At 47.0% G+C, this 24552-nt stretch overlaps 1 protein-coding gene across 5 annotated transcripts in view; it reads right to left on the bottom strand.

Moving 5' to 3' along the window:
• The window catches only part of ARHGEF3 (Rho guanine nucleotide exchange factor 3), a 285003-nt gene that overhangs the window by 249322 nt on the left and 11129 nt on the right, over positions 1-24552 (bottom strand). The window lies entirely within an intron of this gene.

Here is a 24552-nt window from a genome sequence, read left to right as displayed (position 1 = left end):
AGTATGAGCTGTGAGCTTCACTTCACAAAATGACTACTTGGAATGGTAAAATGCCATGCTAATGGATGTGATACCCAGGTTTAAGGATTCAAGACTATGTGCTTAGGAGAGACAGAGACTAAGAGAGAGACAAAGGGATAGAGACAGAGAGATAGCACTAGAGAGAGAATATTCTGATGGGTGGAGGATTCCGCCCCCCATTCCACTCCCTGAGCATTTGCCCCAGTGTGAGTCTGAGATATGACTCTGAGGTTCCCACTTCAGTCTTGGGTACTGTATTCCTCATCACTCGGGGGGTGGTTTTAGCATTAAAAGATAGATTGTCTTTCTATAGCATGACTCCAAACACAAACCAGCTACTTCACTTGGTGTCAACCAAAGAAACAGCCATCAGTTTCAGTGCTAGAAGAACTGTTTGTGTAGACCACATCGAGGGGATGGTGTGTTGGTCTCCAGCCTGGCGTCTTCTGGGAAAAGAGGGTTCAGGGTAATTTTAGTGTCCGTGATCTGCCTTGCTGGTGCTGTCTTTACGGCTCAGGTCTGCTATATCAGCTGCTTGACTGTTGATCATCACAGGCCTTCTTGGCCGAATCTCCCACTCATCCTCCTCCATCTGCTCCACCACGGGTCTGGCCTTCCTCCCAGATCAAAGCACCATTTAGATAAACTCTCAGATCCAGGTGAGCAGGACCAGACATCCGGGACCCCTGCCCCACAAGGTGTTGGCCAGAGTCAGTGTTGGGGAGAATCCCCAGCCACATCCCCCAACGCTACTGCTCTTTTAACTTGCAAAGAGATATTTTTAGCATCTGGATCCCCGTCTGGGGCCACTGCTCTGGCTTCCATCAGAGCTTAACTTCATCAGCTGAGGTATGTGCGTTATGGAGGGGCCCAGAAAAGGCAAGAGGGAAGATGTGGATCCTGGAAGGAGGGGAGATGGAAGGGTAGCGGGACTTGAGCTCAGAGTCCCAGAGGTGCCACTGCATCCCCACCATAGAGGGAGAGGGGAGAAAGCAAGAAGCCCACTCTAGGGTTGCTTCTGCAGCTGCGAACAGCTCAGCCCACTGCACCTCAGCCTAGAAACCAGATTTACTCGGCATACGGAGCTCTAGTGCCGCACAGTAACTACTCAAGGGGATCTGACACCTACACCCCAAAATGATACCAACAGCAGGACTCTCCTCAAAGCCACACTTCCTGAACAGCTGTGAGAGGTCAGAGCCTGCCCTCCAAGGGTCCACCAGCTGATTCCAGGTCAGGGCTTTAGGATTTTCCCTCCTGGTATTGAAGGTATTCTGCAGACAGCCATCAGTAAACCATTGCCCTCCAGCCTGTGGCTAGAGGAAGGGATTTGGGGCACCCGTCTCTGTACCCCAGCACTGAGGCATGCCCAAGGGCCAGGCATGGAGAAAGATTATCTCAGCGAATTCTCACGACAGCCCTAGGAGGCCAATACTGCCTCACCATATGAATCAGGCAACTGGGCACAAAGATTTGCCAAAGGCCGTACAGACAGCAGATGGTAAAGCTGAGACTTGAACCAGGCGTTTGTTCTGGGAGTCTGTGTTCTTAACCATTGTATTGTAATATGCATGGCAAAGCTCAGTAAGGGTTCAGTGAATGAACTTGGTTTCAAAAGCAGTTTCAGGGCTGTGGGGAGACAGTGTCTCTACGAAGCCCTAAAGGGGTGGACCACGAGCCTGCCCTCACCCGCCCTGGATGACAACCAAGTGGGTGCTATTCTCAGACCCCTCTCAAGGCAGCCACTCCACCCCCTAACCACTCCAAACCCGGGATTTCCAACTTCTGTAAAAGGAATTTATGCTTAATACTAGTGTCGGTAATGACCAAACCACGGCTGACTCAGCACCTCCTATCTGTGGGCTGTGACCTGGCAGCTCTCACACAGAGCCTCTCATCCACCCACAGCCCCGCAGGAAGGCAGGATCACACCCAGCTTACAGACAGCAAAACCAGAGCCAGAGAGGCTGCGACGGGCTTCAGGTCACAGCACTTGGGTGAGGGCCCTTTTCTAACTCCGAGGAGCTGGCCGAACGGCACACCATCCCCACCAGTCGCCTGGGTTACTCAGAAAGTTACGAAGATAAGTGCTGGTCTAACTCTTCAGCCAGAAAGTTTTATGTTAATCTAAAGTTAATCACATTTCCCACTCCAGTCACTTCCATGGAAGAAGAATTTTAACTCTCCCCAGCTGGAAACTCTGACACCGCCACTTCCTCATTCCTCTCCTCAGCTGGCTGGATCAGCACCGACCAGCATTCGCTGAGCATCAACCTCCTGCAAAGTGTCCACTGCATGTCAAATCCTGCTAATTCTTCATAGAAAAGTACTTCCTCTCAGGAAGCACCAAGTGTTGGTGAGGGTGTAAAGCAACAAGAACGCTCACATCCTGCTGTTGGTGGAAGCACAAAATTGGTCCAACCACCCTGGAAGCCTGTGGCAACAGCTACTCAACTGGCATTTGCTCCTAGGAACATATGTGCACCAAGAGACATTTTCTAGAATGTTCTCAGTAGTACTATGCATAACAACCCTGTATTAATTTCCTACTGCTGTTGTAACAAATTACCACAAATTTATGGCCTAAAACCATACAAATTTATCATCTTAGAGTTCTGGAGGTCAGAAACAGGTCTAAATGGGCCAGCAGGGCTGCATTGCTTCTGGAGGCTCTGGGAGAGAATCCATTTCCTTGCCTTTTCCAGCTTCTAGAGGCCACTTGCATTCCTCGGCCCATGGCCCCTTCCTCCATTTCAGAGCTAGCAATGTAGCACCTTCAAATCTCTCTCTTCTCTCACCTCTGCTTCCCTCGGCACATCTCATTCTCTGAACCAGATCCTCCTGCATCCCTCTTATAAGGATCCTTGTGACGACATCGGGCCCATCCAGATAATTCAGGATCATCTCCCCGTGTTGAGATCCTTAACTTAATCATATCTACAAAGTCCCTTTGCCATGTAAGGTAACATAGTCACAGGTATTATCAGTGAATGGTACCCCCAGGACCAGGGATTAGGTCATGGCTATCTTTTGGGGGGCCATTATTTGGCCTACCTCAAGCCCTAAACCAGAAGCAACCCAAATGCTCATCAACAGTAGAATGAATGAAATAAACAGCAGTAGTTCACAGCAATGAGAACGATGATCTAAAGCTACATGCAACAACAAGGATGACTCTCACAAGATGATGCTGAGCTAGACAGGAGTGCTTGCTGGACAAGTCTGTCTGCAGAAAGGTCAGAACCAAGAAAACTACCCAAAGCCGTTAGCTGTCAGGGTGGCAGTTGTAGGGGGAGCAGTGGCTGGCAGAGGACACGAAGGGGCCACTGGAGTGCTGGCAAGGTTCTGTTCCTTAATCTGGGTGCTGCTCGCACAGGTGCATTCAGTTTGCAAAACTCCATCACGCTGTACAATTATGATCTGTGCCCTTTTCTGCCGGTATGTTATGCTTCAATAAGAAGCTTTAAGAATTTTATAACAATGATTTTGTCAATTCAAGGGTTTTCCCCCACTCCGCCCAAGTACTCAGTAATCCTCTCAAAGAATAAAGTTGTTCTGTGTTTGTTTTCTATAAATCAATACAGCAATGCTAAATTTCCCAACTTGGCATCCTCATCCTACCATTCAAGGTCAATAGTTATGAAAATACAATAAATGTATTTATAACTAAAAAAGCAGCAGCAGCAGCTTCTCTGTCTCTCTCACCTCATTCCCACTCCATAGGCATGTGTCATCTCCCCTCTGTATGAAGCAGATCCCAGCTGATCTCAACACCCCCCATCCTGCCAATTTCTGCCCACCAGACTGACTGACCTGGAATGTTCTTCTGACACCTGCGGCATGGCCCTTCCTCTGTCTGTCCTTCACTCCTTTCACCTACCTGACACACCCACAGTGAGCCCCATCTCCTCCCAGGGCTCCCCCCAAACTTCCATAGGACTTGCAATACACACTACACCATTTGGACTTACTTGCTGTCATGTGTTAATTGCCAATAGTATCAAGGACCTTAGTCTCCTCTCCCCAAACAGACTGCAAACTCGCAAGAACAGAAAACTTGCACATTCCATTCCCTCCTTGTAGTTCTGACTGCATGGGAACTTCTAATGCTGATTAACAATAACACCTACCACTAACAGCCTTTGCTGAGCACCTGTCCTGCAGCAGGTTCAGAGCTCTTCAAGCATCATTTCATTTCCTCTTTCCCACCCAGTGAAGTGGGTGCTATCCAGATCCCTCTTTTGAATAGGAGGAAATGGAGGCACAGAATGGCTAATTAACTTGCCCAAGGTCCCAAAGCTCATCATAGGGAAGATGGGATTGGAACCCATGCACTCTGGTTCCAGAGCCCGTGCTCTTGACCCAGACCCAACTCTGCTTCTATAATGCCACCCCTGAATCAGGGGTTAGGCATATCATTGGTGCTTAATAAACACTTTGACATGCTCCATCACCAAAAAAAAAAAAAAAAGATATAGTAAGAAAAAAAAAGACCCTCACAAGTACACAAATAACAAATCAAGACTCTGGACCAAATAAGATCTTTTCAGCCTCAGATCTCAAAAGAGGACACACCCTCTGGAAAGAGTTACAAAACCTCCGTATGTTCCTCGCTCTGTATCATGCTTGGCATTCGGGGGGCTTTATAAACATTTATCAATAAACAACAGCCAGGGTTTGTCCTCTGGGCTTTTATCAGAACTGGGAGAGAGCTGAGTACACTTTTTTCTGTCTGCCAACCTCAGGGCTGAAGCCAAAGTCACAGCTGAAAGCTGATTGGACGATTTAGTCCATGACCACAAGGTCTCAAGCCCTCTGCCCCAGATGACCTCACCTCCCCAATGGCCAAGAAATCTGACCCAGAGGCCTTGGCTGGAAACAAGGCCACCAACCTTGAGGGCTGCTGTAGCCACTAAACTGAGCCAGAGATAACGACAGCAGCAGCCATGCCATTGTGAAGACATCACATCAGGGCCCACAGTGCCGGCAGCTGGCTCTAGCTTGAGCATTCTTGTCCTTTGAGGTCCGCCTGCAGTCAGTTACTAAACGGTGCTCTGGCTGGTGTGGACACGGCAGTGCATCTGTGCCATCCACACATGCTCGTCCTCCCACAGATCGGCTAGAGCATCTATGTGGATACAGATGAAAGTGCCTGTGCCCTAGGAGCGTGCAGACTACTGAGGAGATGCTGTTTTTAAATGGCTGCCTCAGAGAAGGGACCTGAGACTGGCTGGAGGTTAAGGCAAGCTTCAGTTACATCTGTACCACTAGCATCTTTACAAGAATTAAAAAAAAAAGTGTTTACGTATTATAAGATTACTAAAATTGTCTCAAAGTTTAAGAAAAAAAACCACTGACCATTACAGTACAATGTGATAAAGCAGTAATGGAGAGATGTACAGTTACATGGATATCAGCACCTACATCAGCCTGAGGGAATCACGGAAGGCTTCTCAGAGGAGGTGATGCCTGGGCTGAGTTTTGAAGGAGGAATAAGAGCCTGCCAGGCCGATAAGCCAGGGCTGCTCTGGATAAAGGGCACAGCATAAGTAATAGGAAGGAAGAGAGTGAGAAGGAGATGAAGGAAAGTATGAGGAAGGCTGGAGTACCACTGGATCTCATCTCTGTGGCCTGTCACCTCCAGGTTAAATGAGACAATCTACACTAAGGATTTAGCCAAGAAGTTGTCCTCAATTACTGGTTAGTGTTATCTATTTTTATTTGTATTTCTACTCCACCCTTCCTGGAAGCCAGACACTGTGGAGGTCATGAGGGGTTGTTGGGGCAAGAACTTGGAAACGAGGTCCCCAGAACCACCCACTGAGAGACATTTTGTAAACTCAGCCACCCATGGCCCCTCAGGCTTTCCTAGAGCCCCCCTAGTGTCTCCCTAGTGCTCCTGCCACACTCCTCCCTCACTCACATCCCACTGATGTGTACACATGTGTCTCCTCACCTGCACCGGGTTTTGTGACACCCCAACAGCGAGCACACTGACAAATACAATACTTGTTGAATGGATGAACAAATTCAGCTAACTGCCCTTCTCCATTCTAATGAAAGATGGTACACACCTGATGCAGAAGCAGGACACCACAGAGGTTACCACTACACAGCTGAAGAAATAAAGTGGCCTCCTGGGGAGTTGGCCACCTGAGAATCACAGAAGAACAAGGCTCCAAGAGGCAAAACCCCACAGCACCCACCCAAGCCCTTAAGTCATAAGGAAGATATATGCTAGAGACCCAAGGACTCAGGGGCTATATATCTAGACAAAATATCACGATGCCCCAGTGATGAAACGGATGCAACAGGCCAATGCCATTATCACCCTTGCTCCAACAAGTATTTCGAACTTCACTCTTGTCAGGCAGCCTTCGGGTTAGGCAGGTGGCTCTCCACACGGCTTATTTACATGGAGGGGCTGACCTTAGCCCCCCACAGCAGCAGGGGACAGTCCAGGTCTCACTGTATATGTAAAGGCTGGCAGGGTTCACACGGCTTCCATCGCATGCTTGTTTGGGAAGGAGTGGAGAGGTGGTTAGGTCAGTGCTCAGGGTCTCATCAAAAGTCTCCAGTCTTCCCAGTGGAAGCTCAGATCCCAGAGTCTAGAATGCGGGTTTGGTGGGGAGACACCACCAGTGGTCAAGTCCTGTCCAGCTCCAGGCTGCCTGTCCTTAGGCCGAAGGGTATTCTGATTTCCACAAGGGCACCACCACACCTATGTGATTCTTGGGTAAGTTCTCATACTATAAAATAGTTCCATTGCAACAACAACAAAAAAGTGTGAAAATCCTTGCTTTATGTAAAACCACTCCCACCTGCCTGCCCCTCTCTAGGTCTCTCCAATAAGGTCTTGAATGAACACTCAGTCCACTTTTGTTGATGAACAGAGAGCATGCTTAGCCTTTCACGGGGGACTCAAAGGTGGGAGAGAGTAAGACACAGTGGTCGGAGCAGACTGGGGTCTCCCATCTGTGCTGTCTGCTTAAGATGGACACTTCCCAAGCAGAGTCCATCTGAGGGAGGGCACTCAGGCTGCCCAGGGTTCTGGGAACCACAATCATCATCACCATTGTCATCACTGTCCTCCTCCTCACCACAGGCAACAGTGATGGCAGCCTTCCTATGTGCCAGGCACCCTGCAGAGGGCTTCAAATGCTTGATCCCACTTGACCCCCTCAGCAACGTCACGAGGCAAGCACTCTTATCTCCTTCACACAGATGAGGAAACTGAGGCAGAGAGGGGTTTAAGTGACTTGTGCAAGCTCACAGGGCTAGTGAGTGGAAGAACCAGGACACAAACATAAAAAAATAATGATGCTTGTCCCTCCTCCCCTAAACAGAAGTCCAAAAAGGAGATGACAGTTATGTAAAATGGCCCTAGAAAAGATTGGCCCTCTTGCCAATTTTCCCAACTAGGGATAAAACTGGATTTCTTGGGCAGGGAAAGTTTTGCTGACCTGATCCTTCCCCACCCAGGGCATTTGTTAAAATGAACGTCAGAGAACTGACACACATCCCTCTCACTAACTCAGCTCACAGACCGCAGTCCAGCGTGCCTCAGCCACCATCATTCACTACCTGAAGGACAAATGCGTAACTACAGCACACTTCACACCCAAAGAGTGCTTCAAAACACCTGCAAAAAAGGTGAGCTCTCTTAGAAGCCCCACTATAAATAATGTTTCAAGAACTGTATGTAGCTAGCCACTTGGAGACAATTTAAAATTCAGTGGAATCTGTGGGGCTCTAGTTAAGGGGAAGAGATGACCAAGACATATCAAGGACCTACTCTGTACCCACATTCAGTCACACAAGATCCCCAGGAGATGCACACTGTTATCCACATTTTACAGAGAAGAAAACGAACTCCAGCTTAAGCAGCTTGGCCAAGCTCCAGCGGCTGGAAGTAGACAATGGTGACTGAGCAGCTGGGTCTGTCTGACTCCTGGGTCCAGGCCTCTAAACTTCCAATATCCCATAGACTCTGGCACCTGAGTAAGTATGCAGCCCGACTACCCTAGAAAACTCTCTGGCCAAATCTGAGCTCCATCTCTGTGCTCTGATCCCAGGTGTCAGCTGAGAAAGACCCTGCAAAGGAGAGGACCAACTGTAGCCTTCTGACACTGGAGGGCAAATTCTAAAGTTAGTGAGAAAATCCTTCAGGGTCCACAACTCCCCTGGAAAGCCCCTCAGGAAGGTACATCTTGGAGAGGGGCTCCACTTCCTCAAGGAGCCCAGGATGACCCAGCGCTCGAATAGGTGGCTGTGTGTTCAACTGCACTCCAGGTGAAGTCGGTGCTCAGGACAGAGGGAACATGCAGACCTGTGACATTCAGACACACACAGGGCTGCCTGTACTGTTGGAACATGCGGGGTTTGGGGCCAGCTTGAGAGACCCACAGATTCACCACTGCCAATCTCCCACTCTCTCCAGAACGCACACTCACATAAGTGGAATAGCAGAATTAAACCATTGTTCCCTTTTTCTAGGAGCTCCTAGTTTAGTTTACATAAGTTAAATGCAAGAGAGATGTGATTCCATGATACCATAATTCCACAACAACATGATTTGCCATAAGCTACTAAAACAACTATGTTGTAAATTATAAAAACATTTACAATATAGGCAACCAATCAAGGCCTTGGGTTCCGAAGTTAACACTCCTGGGACTCTAATTTGACCTCCGCCACTTAGCAGCCATGAGAGCTTGGAAAGGACTGCTCTGTGCCTTGGTTTCCCCCCACAGGGGTCATAATGGTATCTACCTCATGGGGCTTTTGTGGGAATTCAATGAAAAAGTGTAAGCGAAGAGCCCAGCATGGTGCTTCCCAAGGGTTAGCGTCCCCTCTCTCTTTACAAAAAACAAAAAAGACAAGAAAACAGAGGGCTCTCAGAGAGGTTAACAACTTGTCAGAGGTCCCACGTGTCAGTTCCAGAGCCCATGTCGTAGTCGGCACTGTAGGTCTTGGGGAGCTGGAAGGGAGAGGAGACCCCTGCTGGAATGAAGAGAGCTCAGGGCAGCTGGGATGCTGTGCAAACAGGAGGATTAAAAGAAGGGGGAAAGCGCTTCCAGAGAATAGGAAAATACCCGGCGAGGAGCCACTCCAGACCCACCCAGAAGGCAAGATTGTACAGGCACAGAGATCTCAGGAGGCAGTAAACCGCCCCCTCAGCCACAGGGATGAAGAAAGTGGCTTGAGTGACAGTCACCCTAGATGAGCCTTTGAGCCTCCACCCCACCTGCTGGCCCAGACACACAGAGGCTGTCAGCCCACCCAGTACCCCCCTCCCCGATCCTAGGGGCCGAGACCTGGATCTGCTTTGTAAGAGCCCCTCCAGGATTACAGATCTCTAACTCTCCTCTCCAAGAGGCACACGCCCACAACACACACAAGAAATGACAATGAGGTGTGAGCAATCTGGAGTCCGGCCAGCCAAGTGATGCGTCCAGCATCGGCCTGGCTCTGCCAGCTGCTGAACCTTCACCCACTGCTGGGCAGAGAATTAACCAGGGAGGCACTTCTGACACTGCAAGGGGCCCTCTACCACTCAGCAGACTTGCACAGATCAAGAGCAAGACTGCGCCTTTGACAAAACCCATCCAGAAATTTGCAGGCAGCAGGGAGACAGGAGTGAAGGAGGACCCTTCGTCTGGTTATAATCGTTCCTCTGTGTCCAGGGAGGGATGAACGGAAAGGGGCAGATGCTTCCGGAGGCAAAGCCTGGCACTTAAGCCCTGTGCTCTGCTGGGGTGAGAGCAGCTGCTCCCCAGCACCCCCTTCCAAGGGGCTGGCAGGATGAAAGAGACCACAAACCAAAGCAAATTTGGGGTACAGGCCCCCAAGTTTTGGGGGCATCAGCTGTGATAAAGACACTTGCCCTTGTGTAATTTTTGGTAGCAGCAGAGGGACACTCAAGTTCAGAACAGCTGGGCATATTAATTTCTGCTGGTTGCTGGAGGGAAGCAGCCATGGCCACTACTCAGAAACCCCACCTGGGGACCTTGCACCAAGAAAACTGACCTCACTCAGCAGGGCAGGACGTGCCAGAGCCTGTAGCTGAGAATGAGGGCCTTGCATTTCCATGACAGTCACGGGATGTCAGAGCCAGGAGGACCCACAGCGCTCAGAGCTCACAGGTGTCCTGAAGTAGTGGGCACAGAATCACCCACGCACAGAATCATGCTCTGGCCCAGCTCGGGCCTTCTGACTCAGAATCACCAAGGCCGGGCCTGGGAATCTGCACTCTAAAGACCCACCCACCCACCTCCCCCTGCCCTAGGTGACTCTGAGGCAGCCAGCCCAGCACTAGGCTGCTCTGGAAACTGGATCAGCCCAGCTGGGTTTATCTGTGGGTTTATCTGCAGAAGATCAAAGCCATCTAGTTGATGGTTCATTCATACATTCATTCTGGGAGCCTTTACCCACGGTCGCCCATGGGACTGGCTCTGAGAAGACACGGTTCCTGCCCTACAGGGAGCAGCTGGGTTCATCTGGGGAACGTCTCTGAAATGCACATCTCCAGGCGCCACCACCTGTAATTTGGGTTCTGAGGGATTCAGAATCCAGCAGGAAAATGAAAGCAAGGACTGACAAGAAGAGGAATCCAGAAACTGATAGCTAGGGAGGCAATTCCAAGAGTGAAGCTAGATCCAGGAGGCTGGGGGGCTTCATGGCATAAGGGAGGGAAAGATGTGCACTTACCTAGCGCCCACGGTGTGCCAGTCCCTCGACTCCTGTTAATATTCACCAAAACCCTACAAGGGCCTGTCCTCATGCCCATCTTACAGATGAGACCAGGGACGCTCAGAGTGGGCTGAGATGCCCTGCCCGAGGTCCTGATGCCAACATGGGCTGGGCCGGGATTTGAACCCCAGCAGCTGGAGCTCTTGCTTTTTTTTTTTTTTTTTTAAAGATTTTATTTTTTCCTTTTTCTCCCCAAAGCCCCCCAGTACATAGTTGTATATTCTTCGTTGTGGGTCCTTCTAGTTGTGGCATGTGGGACGCTGCCTCAGCGTGGTTTGATGAGCAGTGCCATGTCCGCACCCAGGATTCAAACCAACGAAACACTGGGCCGCCTGCAGCGGAGCATGCGAACTTAACCACTCGGCCACGGGGCCAGCCCCAGGAGCTCTTGCTCTTTTCATATTGTCCCCTCCTCCTCCTGAGTCCCAGGCTCAGGGCAAGACACCTCTGTCCACCATGCTGTGAATCCAGAGACTTGAGAGGCATTCTTGACCCTTTCCTTTTCTTACCCTTCATGTACAATCAGGCCTGACCCTTCTCTGTCCACCCCATTCTCTCCAACTCAACTGCTACCACCACTTACCACCTCCAATACGACCTAAGTATTGAAATCACCAGCCCAGTCAGCCAAGTCACTCTCCGGCTTAACCCTCTGCAAGGACTTCCCACTGCCTGAAGATACAAATCTTCCTGCCGGTGGCCCCGGCCTTCTCACAGAGTGTCCCCTCCTGCCCTCTCGCTCTCCAGCTCCTCTCAGCTCCAAGGCCTTTAGTGACCTGACAGAACTACCAGAACTCAGTTGGGCCCCCAGTTTCCCCCAGAAGGCAAGGCCACAGAACAGGGACAGCTCTGTCCTGCCCATGGCTGAGCCTCTGGGCATACAGTACGGGGGTGTGTGGTGGGAATGGGGTAGGGTAGGGGATGGTCATTGACCGACCTCAGACTCTGCAGCTGGTCTGAGGCCCAACTATGGTGGTGGCAGAAAGGCCAGGGAATCAGAGACCAGGCAGACAGGCAGAGGCCTGACTGGGAAGGGAAGTCTGTGCACAGCACAGAAAGGAACGAGGACATAAGCCTGTAGGCCAGGCAGCCGAAGAGGCTCTCAGAAGCAGGGGAGGAATATGACCAAGTTCACATTCACATGCTAGGGGTGGAATTATCTGTTTCTCTCATCCCTTTGAAAGACGATTTGTCAATAGCTACTAAAATTTAAAATCCACATCCCCGCTGAGCCAGCACTCCAGTCTCTCAAGGAGGCTCATTGCAGCATTCTTTCATATCAGCAAAAAAGAGAAAATGGCCTAACTGGCCAACTGGAGAATAAACTATAGCAGACAAGTCCACAATCTCTCTTCCCAGCCCATGGAGCTGGACATGTTTCAGAATTCATAACCTTTGCATTTTAGAAAGGTAATATGAAGTATGTACAGTATGTTATGTAAAACCCCAGCCGGGTCAGACACAGCATCCATAGTCAAATACAGAAATATTTCTGCAGCTGAACATGTGACGATTTCTGCTATAAACTATAAACAGCCTCCTATGAACTGAGGTCAGGTTTGGTCATCAAACGAGTTTGTACCAAACTTCTTAAAACATGCAGCTTCTTGATGCTGTAACTGTAGACAAGGGTGGAGGGTCTGTGGTCAGATGATGGAATAATAAAAATAATAAAGCCCGTGGACCTTCCCTGAGCCCCACGTGTGCAGGTGAGCGCCAGATGCTCTCCACACACGGACTCACTTGCCCCACCGTGGGCACTGATGCGCTTTACTATTCTAGCACGTCTAAACACTCTTCACCATCGCCACCACCACGAACATCTATTGAGTGCTGACTGTGTACCAAGCACTCTTCTAAGTGCTCTATGTTAACTACCTCACTAAATCCACACAACAACCCAAAAGGTGGCACTGTTACTGTTCTCACATTGCCCAGACTTATCCCTAACTTACCCTCTATCATCCAATAAGGAAACTGAAGCATGAAGAGGCAGAGTGACTTGCCCAAGGCCACCAGCCAATGTGTTGTCCTTGCTCTCGTGCCGCTCGCCCTCTCATCCTGTGGAGCTGAGCACTAGCTGCCACCTGTCCCTGGTACAATGTCATGCCTGAGAAGCCAGGTATTCCGCTCCGGAGCATAGCATACTCTCAACCCCCACACTTTCCTCATCTTTTGTCGGTAAAGTGGCTTAAAACTTTTACAGAACATGGCAGGCCACAAAGACACAAATAAATAAAAGCCAAACCATGCTGGCATTCAGATCTACAACCGGAGTGCCTATACTGTGCCAAGCAGCCGGCCCGTAGGCCTGGAAATGAAGCACGTCCTTTTCTCAAAAAGACACCAGCCAGGTCACCCAAGCACAGAGCCGGAGACCCCCTGGAGCACAAACCACGTCCCCGGGCACTGAGGTCCATTCAGCTTGGAGGTCTGCCCCAGAAGACCCCTCAGGCCGCCCTGGGCAATCTACATAACAGGCTTTAATTTGTTGTTGAGGATCAGCCCAGGGTGTGGGTGCTGAGAGATGTGACCTGGCAGACAGAGGCGGGTTCCACCTCCTCACTGGATCCCCTCCAACCTATCCAGTAACACCAACCACCACCACCATTTAATCCTCGGCTTCATGTAAAGCTAGCCGACAGGCAGGTTCCCTCCCCTTCCTGGTTGGACATTGCCGGGAGTCGGAGGAGAGCACCAGACAGACGCACCTATCCCTCAAACAGCACCAGAATCAGGAAAGGCCACCCTCCCTCCCAAGCAGGATTTTTTCCGCAAGATAAGGATCATGCCAGGGACCAGTGGCAGCTATTGCTCACATGCTGCAGGATGTGAGGGCGCGATGGGCGAGGACGAGGAAGAACACACAGGAGCAATCGCTACCGCCGGCCCCTAGGCCAGAAGGGGCTCCACGCAGGGAAAACTCAGGCCCCTCGCAGGTTCCATCCTCACCTCCCCTCCAGCCCGCCACGGCCTCCGACATTGTTTCAGCTCGCCAACCTTCCTCCAAGGACTCTAGAAAAAGCCTAGCACGTGTTTTTTCCCCAAGGTATACACTGATAAATAGTTTGTGACATCCATAAACGACACAAATCTTAAGTGTACAACTCAATAATGTTTTTAGATATTTATACCCCCATGCAATCACCAACCTAATCAAAATATAAAACGTTTGCCCTAGAAGGGTTTCCTCCTTCCCCTCCCAGTTAAAGCCCTACCCAAGCGTTCTTTATCATTGCTGAGGATATTCTACTGTGTGAATATATCACAATTTGCTTATCCATATAGCTATTGAGGGGCATTTGGGTGGTTTCCATTTTTTGGTAACTATGAGTAAAGCTGCTCTGATCATTCCTGTGCAAGTCCTTGGGCGCTCATCTGCTCTCACTTCTCTCAGGTATATGCCTAGGAGTGGAACTGCTGCAGCACAGGTACGCATACGTTGAGTTTTGGTACAATCTGCCTAAACGATTTTCCAGAGTGATTGTACCAATTCACATCCCACAAGCAGTATATGAAAATTCCAGTTGTTTCATATATTTACCAACATGTATATTATCATTTTTTTTTTCATTTTAGCCATGCTGGGTGGAGAGATAATGGTATCTCATTGAGGTTAAAATTTTCTGATGACTCCCAAAGTTAAGCACCTTGCTATATGTTTATTGGTCATTTGGAATCCACTTTGGTGACATGCTTCCTAAAGTCTTTTATCTTTTTTAAATTGAGCTGTCTGTTTCTTATTGGTTTGTAGAAGTTTTTTTACATATTCTGGATAAGAATCCTTTCTTGGACATACATATTTCAAATATCTTCTCCCAGACTGCAGCTTGCTTTTTCACTCTCTCAGTCTTTTGATAAAGAATTCTTACTTTAAACAAAGTCTAATTTATAGACTTTTTCCATTACAGTAGTGCTTTTTCTGTCTTATTAAGAAATCTGTATCTCACCTAATTTCATACAGCTATGCTTCTCCATTATCTTCTAGAATCTCCATTGATTTGCCTACCACATTTAGGTCCTCAACTCATCTCGAGTTATTTTTATATATAGCTTGAGGTAGGGGTGACTGGGGTGTAATTTTAGGGTAAAGTTCTGTCAGCTGTGACCACAAACCAGACATACATGAAGGACTAATCTCTGTCACACCCAGAGAAAGAAACCAGCTTCCCAGAGACCCCCCTGTCCTTTACCTGGACCCTGCAGAAACATCTAATTGCACCTCGCCTCCTGCAGCCCAAATAAATCAGACATACATGTCCCTATTGTTTGGATTTCTGGACACAAACCATAGACAAAGCACGTTCATCTCACACGAAGCTTCCATAACTTCCCGGAAGTCCATTTTGACAATTGTACATGGGTCAAAATCCTTTTAAAATACAAAATGATTATGTAGGAATATGCTTAGGGACAACATAAGCTAGCACTTGACTGTCAGATCCACTGAGTGCCTGCTATCTGCATCTACGGGCCAGGAGGCAGAGAAGCCACAGGATATGACCAGACATAGCCCCTGCTGTCACCATGCTCACAGCTTGGGGAAACGACTAAGAAAAAATGGAGGAAGAGAAAGTAAACAGGGAGAAGTGCTGAGGGAAGGCCTCCCTTGTAACACTGGAGCCAAGACTTACATATGGAAAGGACCTGGCCCTAAGAAGAGAAGGAATAAATTCCGGATAGGAGGAATGGCATACTCAAAGGCTGAGAAAGAACAGAAATGGGGATCCTGCTAGAAGGCACAATAGGGAATGGCAGGACATGTAGATAAACGTAAGAAAAAGTTTGGAGTTTTTCTAAGCAGAATCGGAATCCATTGGGGAACTATGCTATACCTCAGTTATCTTCTTGAACATGCACCACAAAAGCTCTCTGAGGGCATTCAGTCAACGGGTCTACTTTGAAATAAATCCTTCTATCACACTATGGTTCAGGAAAAAGACTCCTCTCAGCCTTGACTGTGCTGGCACACAAATGCACACGCACGCACGCGCGCGCGCACACACACACACACACACACACATATACCCCTGCCCCTTGGTGCAACCTCAAGCTGAGCACTCTTAGCTCTTCCTCCAATCCTGGGTGGAAAGGGGTCTACACTGCAGACTTGTGCATCTCTGCTCATGACTTCTCAGCCCTCACCTCAGCTGTAATTTTACTTGCATTCATGTGACTACTTGATTAATACCTGTTTCCTGAATGAGTCTGTTGACTCCAGAAGGGCAGAGTCTGAGCCTGTCTTGCCACCACGGCCTCCCCAGCACCTAGTACATGGCCTGGCCCAAGGTAAGTACTCAACATTATGTATTCTAACTTTTTTGAATGTAAAAGTTCAAACACATACAAAAGTAGAAAGAATGTGCTCATCATACAGCTTCAATGATCAATTCATTCCTAACCTTATTCTTCTATATCCCTCCTAGTGAAGTAAACCCCAGCCATCATACCACTCAACACATACTTGTTGAATGAATGAATCAATCAATCAATGCCTCTTACTGAAATGGACAAAAAGCAGGTGCTTAATTTTCACTCTCATTGATTTTGCGGTTGGCATTAGACAGACAGTGAAAGTTGAGGGGCCCCCAAATGAGTCAGTTTTGCTAAGAAGTTAGCAACTCTGATAAAATTCAGAAGACGATTGAAACTACTGGCTAAAATGAATTTCCTTTTCCCCATATTTATTGGGCTTTAAATTTTCAGATCTGTTCTTATTATTGCCACATTCATCGAGAAGTGATTGTAAAGCAAGGAAAGGTTACATATATCCCAGAATCTCTTTCAAATAAAAGTCTTGAAAGAGCAAGTTTCTTTCCATAAAACAAGACGTGTGGGCTTTTCCACACAGGAAGGCAACTCCTTGGAAATGAGTATTACAGCTTGCTCCCTGAAGGGGCAATCTACATTACACTTCTTTTATCTATTGTAACATTTATGGTAACTTGTTCCTACGGAGCCTGGTCTCTTGGAAATGCCATTACAGTTTTATCCCAATAAACGTGGGATAGAGCTGTCATGACTCTGACACTCCCAGTGTCCAGCACTCAGTGGGTTTGTTTAACGTCATCCGCTCTACAAGATCCCAAAGGTACCAATAAGAATGACCTGAAATGCTAAAATGCAATCATATTTAATAATGTGTTTTTTGTTGTGAAATATATTTATTATCTGCATTTTCTAACTTTTTTCATATGCACAAATAAAAAATATTAAAATCCTCTTTAAACCTATGACCTAGAGAGATAAGTCACATTTTGGAGTCTAACCTTCCATGAGTGTGTATTTGTGTGCGCACAAGTGTGTGTGTGTGTGTGTGTGTGTTTCAGCATGTTTACAAGTCCAGGCTCCTGAAACTCTGCCATTTGCAGCCTGTGTGGCCTTCGGCAAGTTGCTTGGCCCCTATAAGCCCATTTCCTCTTCTATAAAGAGAGACTGATAAAACTAGCTGATAGGGTGAGACTGAGGCTTGAAGGAGATGAAGTGTGCAGAGCCAGCACACACCAAGTGCTCAACCAATGTAGCTGCTGTTATTTGTGTTTCCAAAAAGAAGCTGCAAAAGAACTCTAGAAACTTCCAGGTTCTGCTGGGGAGCCTTCCCAATGGCCTGCACAGGAAGTGGGTACACCTGCCTCTACCCCCACAGTGGGGGAAGCCGAATCAGGGACCTGGAGGGGGGCCTCGCCTGGAGGAAGCTCACAGCAGCAGTGGCCTCTGACTCACAGCCCAGCCCCTCCCTGCCACATCCCTTGGTTCGCTAGGGGTTGGGCTGTGACTCACATGGGCTCCAGCCTGCGCTGGGCCCATCTGACCGGAACCGGCCTGACCTGCCCACAGTCACTAAGAACTCTCCGTTTGCACACTCTCCTTTTTATCAGCTTTCACCCTCCGGCCTGGTGGCCTGCTCCTACCACGCCAAATCCCAGTCTTCAATATCAGACCTTAGAAGGACCCTCTGGGCTCTTGTGGGTCATTTACCCCACTGCCACCACCACTTCTTTTTGGTCTCTGCCTGTTTTTTTCACTATGTGCTCTATTTTGATATAACCTCAAGCTGTAAATTAAAAAGTCCAGGAGACTCACTCTTATATTCACACCCATTCACACCCTCTAACTCCTCCTACACATTTTTATTGTGGTAAAATATACGTAACACGAAATTTACCATTTTAACCATTTTTAAGTGTACAATTCAGTGGCACTAAGTACATCCACAATGTCATACAATCATCACCACTATGCATCTCCAAAACTTCTCCATCATCCCAAACAGATGCTCTGTACCCATTAAACAATAACTCCCCTTTCTCCCCTCCTCCCAGCCCCTTGGTAAGCTCTACTCTACTTTCTGTCTCTATGAATTTGCCTATTCCAGGTATCTCATATAAATGGAATCATACAATATTTGTCATTTTGTATTTGGCTTATTTCAGGTAGCTTAATGTTTTCAAGGTTCACCCATGTTGTAGCATGCGTCAGAATTTCCTTCCTTTCCACAGCTGAGTGATAGTCACGCGTTGCTTAACAAGGTGGATATGTTCTGAGAAATTCGTCATTAGGTGAATTTCATTTTTGTGTGAACATCACAGAATGTGCTTACACAAACCAACACGGTATAGCTTACTACACACCTAGGCTATATGGTACTAATCTTATGGGACCACCATCGTATATGTGGTCCGTCATTACGCGGTGCATGACTGTATTCCATTGTATGTATATACCACATTTTGTCCATCCATTCATCTGCCAACGCACACTTGGTTTTTTCCACTTTTTAGCTATTGTGAATAACACTGCTACGAATATGGGTGTGCAAACATCTGTTAGAGTCCTTGCTTTCAATTCTTTTGGGTATATACCCAGGAGTGGAATTGCTGGATCATATGGTAATTCTATATTTAACTCCTCTTACACTTTTAAGAATTTGGCATCATAACACAGCAGCTGCCACAGCTAATGCTCAGTGAGCCCCTCTCACTCTGTGCAGTAACTCATTTAGTCCTCAAAACAATTCCCTGAGGTGGGGTGTGATTATTTCATCCCCAAGAAATTGAGGTTACCCCGTCAGATGGCAGAGGCAGCATCTGAACCCAGGCAGATGACGCTTTTACATTGTTTCTCCAGCTGTGACAGAGAATCGAGCTGCTCTGCCTACATGCATTTTCTGCCCTGACCAATGCCTTACTTAGGTCTTTAACATCTTTCCTCGCTCTGGACTAAGGAACAACTGAGAAAAGGGGATGGGGGAGACGCTCCACTGGGTTGGATTAGTCTAAAAGCACTCCTTGCAGTGAGAGACTCGACTCCATTGAGACTGGCAAAAAGGGGGATTTGCTGGAAGGATATTGGAGCAGCTCCAACAGTCAAGTGACTCGATCCAAAGATGATGTGCCCAAGCCTCTCCTCACTGCAGGCTCTGAGGCTCTGGACCCAGGGGTGCCCTGAGCACCTTCTTTGCTACTACTGAGTGAGTTAGGGTGACCCAGGGGATGCCCACGGCCTGGCGTGGCTGGGCCTATATGTGACCCTGGACCAGTCACCACAGCCAGGGTGAGGGGAACCATGATGGGCCCAGCCTGGGCCACAGCTCCCATCCGGGCTCAGGAGAATGAGGACTCCCCAGAGGAGAGGGAGGGAGGCAGGACAAACGCCCAGCACAGACACTCACTGTGGTGTAATCTACCATAGCAACAAATTGGAAGCTGCCCAATAGTCCTGAACAAGAGGACAAGGTTAAATAAAGTTGCTACATCCACTCAGTGAGACATGACGTAGCTGTTTAACAAGGAGTAATCATGAAGATTATGTAGCAACTTTAAAAAAAAAGAGAGAGGCTTATACCAAAATGTCTGGTGGGAAAAGACAGGGGACACACACACACTTATATGTAACAATCCACAGGTAAGAAAAATTCAGGCAAGAATTGTATCATAACCGAGGACTCATAAATGGCTTTTTATCTCTATTTTCCAAACTTTCATTTATTGGTTTAACAAACATTTATTGAGTGTCTACTCAGTGTCAGGCGAGGTGAGGGGCATATGGCAGGGAACAAAACAGAAGAAAAATCCCTGCCCTCATGGAATTTACATTCTAGTTGGGGAGGCAGACAACGAACAAGATGAATAATCAAAATATACCCTATATTGGATAGTGATAGGAGTAAGGAGAAAAAAATAAATCAAGGAAGGCAGAGAGGAGTGTTGGGGTAGTGGTGACAGTTTAGATAGGATGGCCAGGGAAGGTGATAGCTGAGTAAAGGCTGAAGGAAGTGAGGGACCAAGTCATGCCAACATGGGAAGAACAGCATTCCAGACAGGAGGAACAGCGAGTGCAAAGGCCCTGAGGCATCCAGTTAGAGGAGAGCATTGAGGCTGATGTCGCTGGGGGCGGGAGGGTAATGAAGGGAAGAACAAACTAGGGGAGGAGTCAGAGAGGAAACATGGCCAGATCATGGGGGCCTTGTAGGCCACTGTGAGGACTTTAGCTTTTGCTGTAGGATGAGAGCACCTCAACAGTTTTGAGCAAAGAAGTGGTAACGTGCCCACCCTTTTAGCTGAAAGGAGGTAAGGACAAAGTCTAGAGGACCAGGAAAGAGATCACCATAGTCTTTCAGGTGAGAGCAGACAGTGGTGCTTGGACAAGGGTGGTGGCAGAGAGGGTAGTGAGCAGTGGCCACATTCTAGGGATTATTTTGAAAATGCCCCACAGTGGGATTTTCTGATAAGTGTGGGGATGAGAGATACAAGAGTCAAAGATGACACCCCAGGCTTTGGGTCTGAGCAAGCAGAAGGATGGAGGTGCGGTTAACTGAGATGTGGGAACAGGACCGGAGAGTAAGGTGTCCTGGAAGCCACATAAAGACAGAGCTTCAAGGAAGAGAAAATCACCGACCAGGTCAAACACTACTGGTAGCCAGGCAGGATGGGGCCAGAGAAAGAGCCATCGGGATGAGCAACATGGCAATCACTGTACACCTGGGCAAGAGATGTTCATGAGGGGAACCCAAACCTGCTTGGAATAATGAATTCAAAAGAGAATGGGAGAGCAGCACTCTTCACAACAGCCCAAAAGTGGAAGCAACCCAGTGACCCTCAACAGATGAACAGATAAACAAAATGTGGTATATCCACATGATGGAATATTATTCAGCCTTAAAAAGGAAGGAAATTCTGACACATGCTACAACATGGATGAACACTGAAGACATTATGCTAAACGAAATAAGCCAATCACAAAGAAAGACAAATATTGTCCTATTTGTATTGATCCCACCTACACGAGGTATTTAGAGTAGTTCAATTCATGCAGACAGAAAGCAGGACGACGGTTACCAGGCACTGGGGAGAGGGAGAAATGGAGAATCGTCATTTAACAGGTTTAGAGTTTCAGTTTTGCAAGATGAAAAAGTTCTGGAGATTGTCGCACAACAATGTGAGTATACTTAACACCACTGGACACTTAAAAATGGTTATGATGGTAAACTTTACGTTACGTATATTTTATCACCATTTTTTTTTAAGTGAAAGAGAATGGGGGGCAAAGAACTGGAGTCGGCACGTCCAGACAATTCTTTCAAGAAGTGCTTCTCCAAACTGAAGAGGAATTAGGGGCCTAACTGGAGGAAGAAGTGAGGTGAAGAGGGAGCCTTCGTTGTGGTTTTTTTTTCCTTAAGTTGGGAGAAATAACAGCATGTTTGTTTGCTGATGGGACTAATCCAGTAGACAATGTTCTTCAAATTTTAAATTACTTTCAAAATAAAAGCTATATTTTGGGGTGATGAAAATGTTCTTGAATTAGATAGCTGTAACGGCAGCACAACCTTGTGAATATACTAAAAACTACTAAATTGTACAATTTAAAAGGGTTGACATTATGGTATGTAAACTATATCTCAATAAAAATAAAGTAAAATAAAAACTATAATAAGTTTAATATTGTCTAGATATCGTGTTCTCATATACAGCCTGAGTTCCCACCCAGACAGCCTCAGATACCGACAGTTCCTGTGCAGTGACCCACAGGCCACCGAGTGGCAGCTTGTGGCACAGGAGAGGGGAGCAGGGTCTTCCGAGTCTAGGCTAAGACGCAAATGCTGTATTAGCACACACAGGCCCCTACAAATAAATCCACGGAACAAGAACCTACTAGCTGCAGATAATTGGCTCTGTTTACTTAGGGCCATGAACTCTCAGGTCTCTGATCTAAAAGTGAAATGTAAGAAAAATCCATTCAACTCAAAGCAAGAAAATCTGTGCACCCCCCCATCTGCCAAAGCATGCTGCCCCCCTATAATTGCATGGGAACCAGGGAAGGGCTTACTTTGCAATTAATCACGGGAGAGGGGGTTCTTTCTAAAATGTCCCTCCTGTTTGAAACAATATCACACTCCTATTCCCACTGCCTTTTTCCTTTCTTCTGAACAACTTTAAATAGTATCTTACCCTCTATGATACTTAACTGCATGCATCAACTTGGCTAGACCATAGTGCCCAGATATTTGGTCAAACATTATTCTAGATGTTTCTGTAAACGTACAAGCATTCTTTAGATGAAATTAGCATTTAAATCTGTAGACTTTGAGTGACACAGACTGCTCTTCATAATGTGGGTGGGCCTCATCCAATCAGTTGAAAGTTTTAATAGAGCCAAGACTGACCTCCCCTACCAAGAAGGAATTCTGCCAGCAGATAGCCTTTGGACTCCAACTGCAGCTCTCCCCTGAGTCTCCAGCCTGTCGACCTACTCTGCAGATTTTGAATTCCGCAAGCCTCCACAATCACATAAGGAATCACCAATTCCTTAAAATAAATCTCTCTCTCTTGCTCTCCCTCGGTCTCACTCACAGTATGTGTGAGAGAGAGATATATATTACATCATTATACATTATATACATTATACATTGTTACATAATATATATTATACATATTTTTATATCTTCTGTTTTATAATATATATTATATATCCTGTTAGTTTTGTTTCTCTGGATAACTTTAATACACCCCCAAAACAAGCGACTTTCCATCAGAAATCATCCCTTATGACCTGTACTTTCAGGAAATTTCAAGTCATCAAATGATTTAAAAGATAAACAAGGGGCTGGCCTGGTGGCATAGCAGTTAAGTTTGCCTGCTCTGCTTTGGCGGCCCAGGGTTCACTGGTTCAGATCCCAGGTGTGGACCTACACACCCCTTATCAAGCCTTGCTGCGGCAGCTGTCCTACATATAAAATAGAGGAAGATAGGTACGATGTTAGCTCAGGGCCAATCTTCCTCAGCAAAAATGGCTAATATTCCACACACACAAACACAAAAAGATAAACAAAAAACCCCACAAAATACAGCAACCTAGGAAGAATAACATCTATCCATATATTAATCAAAGCCATCACAGTGGATACATCTGTTTTTAAGTACAACTTTAGTATTCTTTTTATAGTAGTTGTTTTTAAAAACAACTTTAGTGGTATTAATTCTGTATCCACTTTGTGGCTACTTCTTTCAATAAACAACAACTCATTAGGTATTAAATTATATCCTATTTCCTAACTGCTACAGGAGATGGGTGTGTGCCCTGCATTCACACCAGGAACTTGTAAGACGGCCCAGCCTTTCTGGGTTCAATCCCAGCTCCACTATTCACTCACCATATGACCTTGGGCAAGTTGCCTCTCTGTACCTCAGTTTCCCATCCACATAATGGGGATAATAATACCCCCTCCATGAGGCTGTTGTGAGGATTAAATGAACATAGTAAATTGTCTAGCACAGAGTTTTTCAAATAGTAGATTTTGACCCATTAGTGAAATAAATTTAGTGGGTCTCACACAATCATCATTTTTTTAAAAACGCATAAATTCACTAACGTAGAAAAGAATTACCAGAGGACACTAGACATACATAGGCTAAGTATTGTTTCCCCAAATGTTTGCTTCAGATATGCACACGCACATGCGTGTGTGCGCGCGCGCGCACACACACACACACAAACACCAGGTTACAGGCTGGATTTATTTCCTACAATGGGTCACAGTCAAAAACAAGTGTGAAAAGCCAAACGCTACCATATAATGGTGCTCAATAAAATTTGGCAGCATCATCATCCTTATCTCACTCTAAAAGATAACATAACTTTCTTTATTAGTATAATAAAATAGAGCTGCTAACACCGGCGTCAATTCTGCCACTCATGTACTGCAGTGCCGTTTAAGAGTCACTCTACCTCCCTGAATTAACTCACCAGCTCTCTCCTCAAAGGACTCAGGCGGTCATTTAAATATTTTATGACTCACGATGCTGGCCAAAGATTAGTAAGGCCCCGCCCAGCCCAGAACGCATGAAACGTCAGTGATTTGTTACAAATACCAACTGAGCTTGAAAGACTGCACAGGGCTTTTGTAGAAGTGAAGCCACGCTAGGGAGAAACGGTCCCCCAGCCCCCCAGGAGATGTGTCACAGAGAGAGGTTACACAAGCTCAGCTAAGCTGCACCTCTGAGACTGGAACCTCAGCTCTGTAACACGCTTCCTTGTTTTGGGGTTGGGTTATGTCACTGTGTTTTTCCCCTAACTTTCCAGGCACACATGCACGCGCACGCACCCCTCACTAAAGAATAGAAACAAGATCCCTATGAACTGCCTGTCCTCGCAGCTTAGGTAAAGGAACCCGTCAAACCAAAGGAGCTTAGATTTTGAAGATCTCAAAATAATTTCTATTGCAGATAACTTTTTCCCCTCCAGAAACAAACTAAAATCTCAGCCCAAATTAATGCTTTTTTA

The sequence above is a fragment of the Equus przewalskii genome, chromosome 15 (assembly GCF_037783145.1).
Source record: "Equus przewalskii isolate Varuska chromosome 15, EquPr2, whole genome shotgun sequence".
Classification (NCBI taxonomy): Eukaryota; Metazoa; Chordata; class Mammalia; order Perissodactyla; family Equidae; genus Equus; species Equus przewalskii.
Note: the sequence above shows the minus strand (reverse complement) of the source record. Positions and strands in the feature narration are given on the sequence as shown.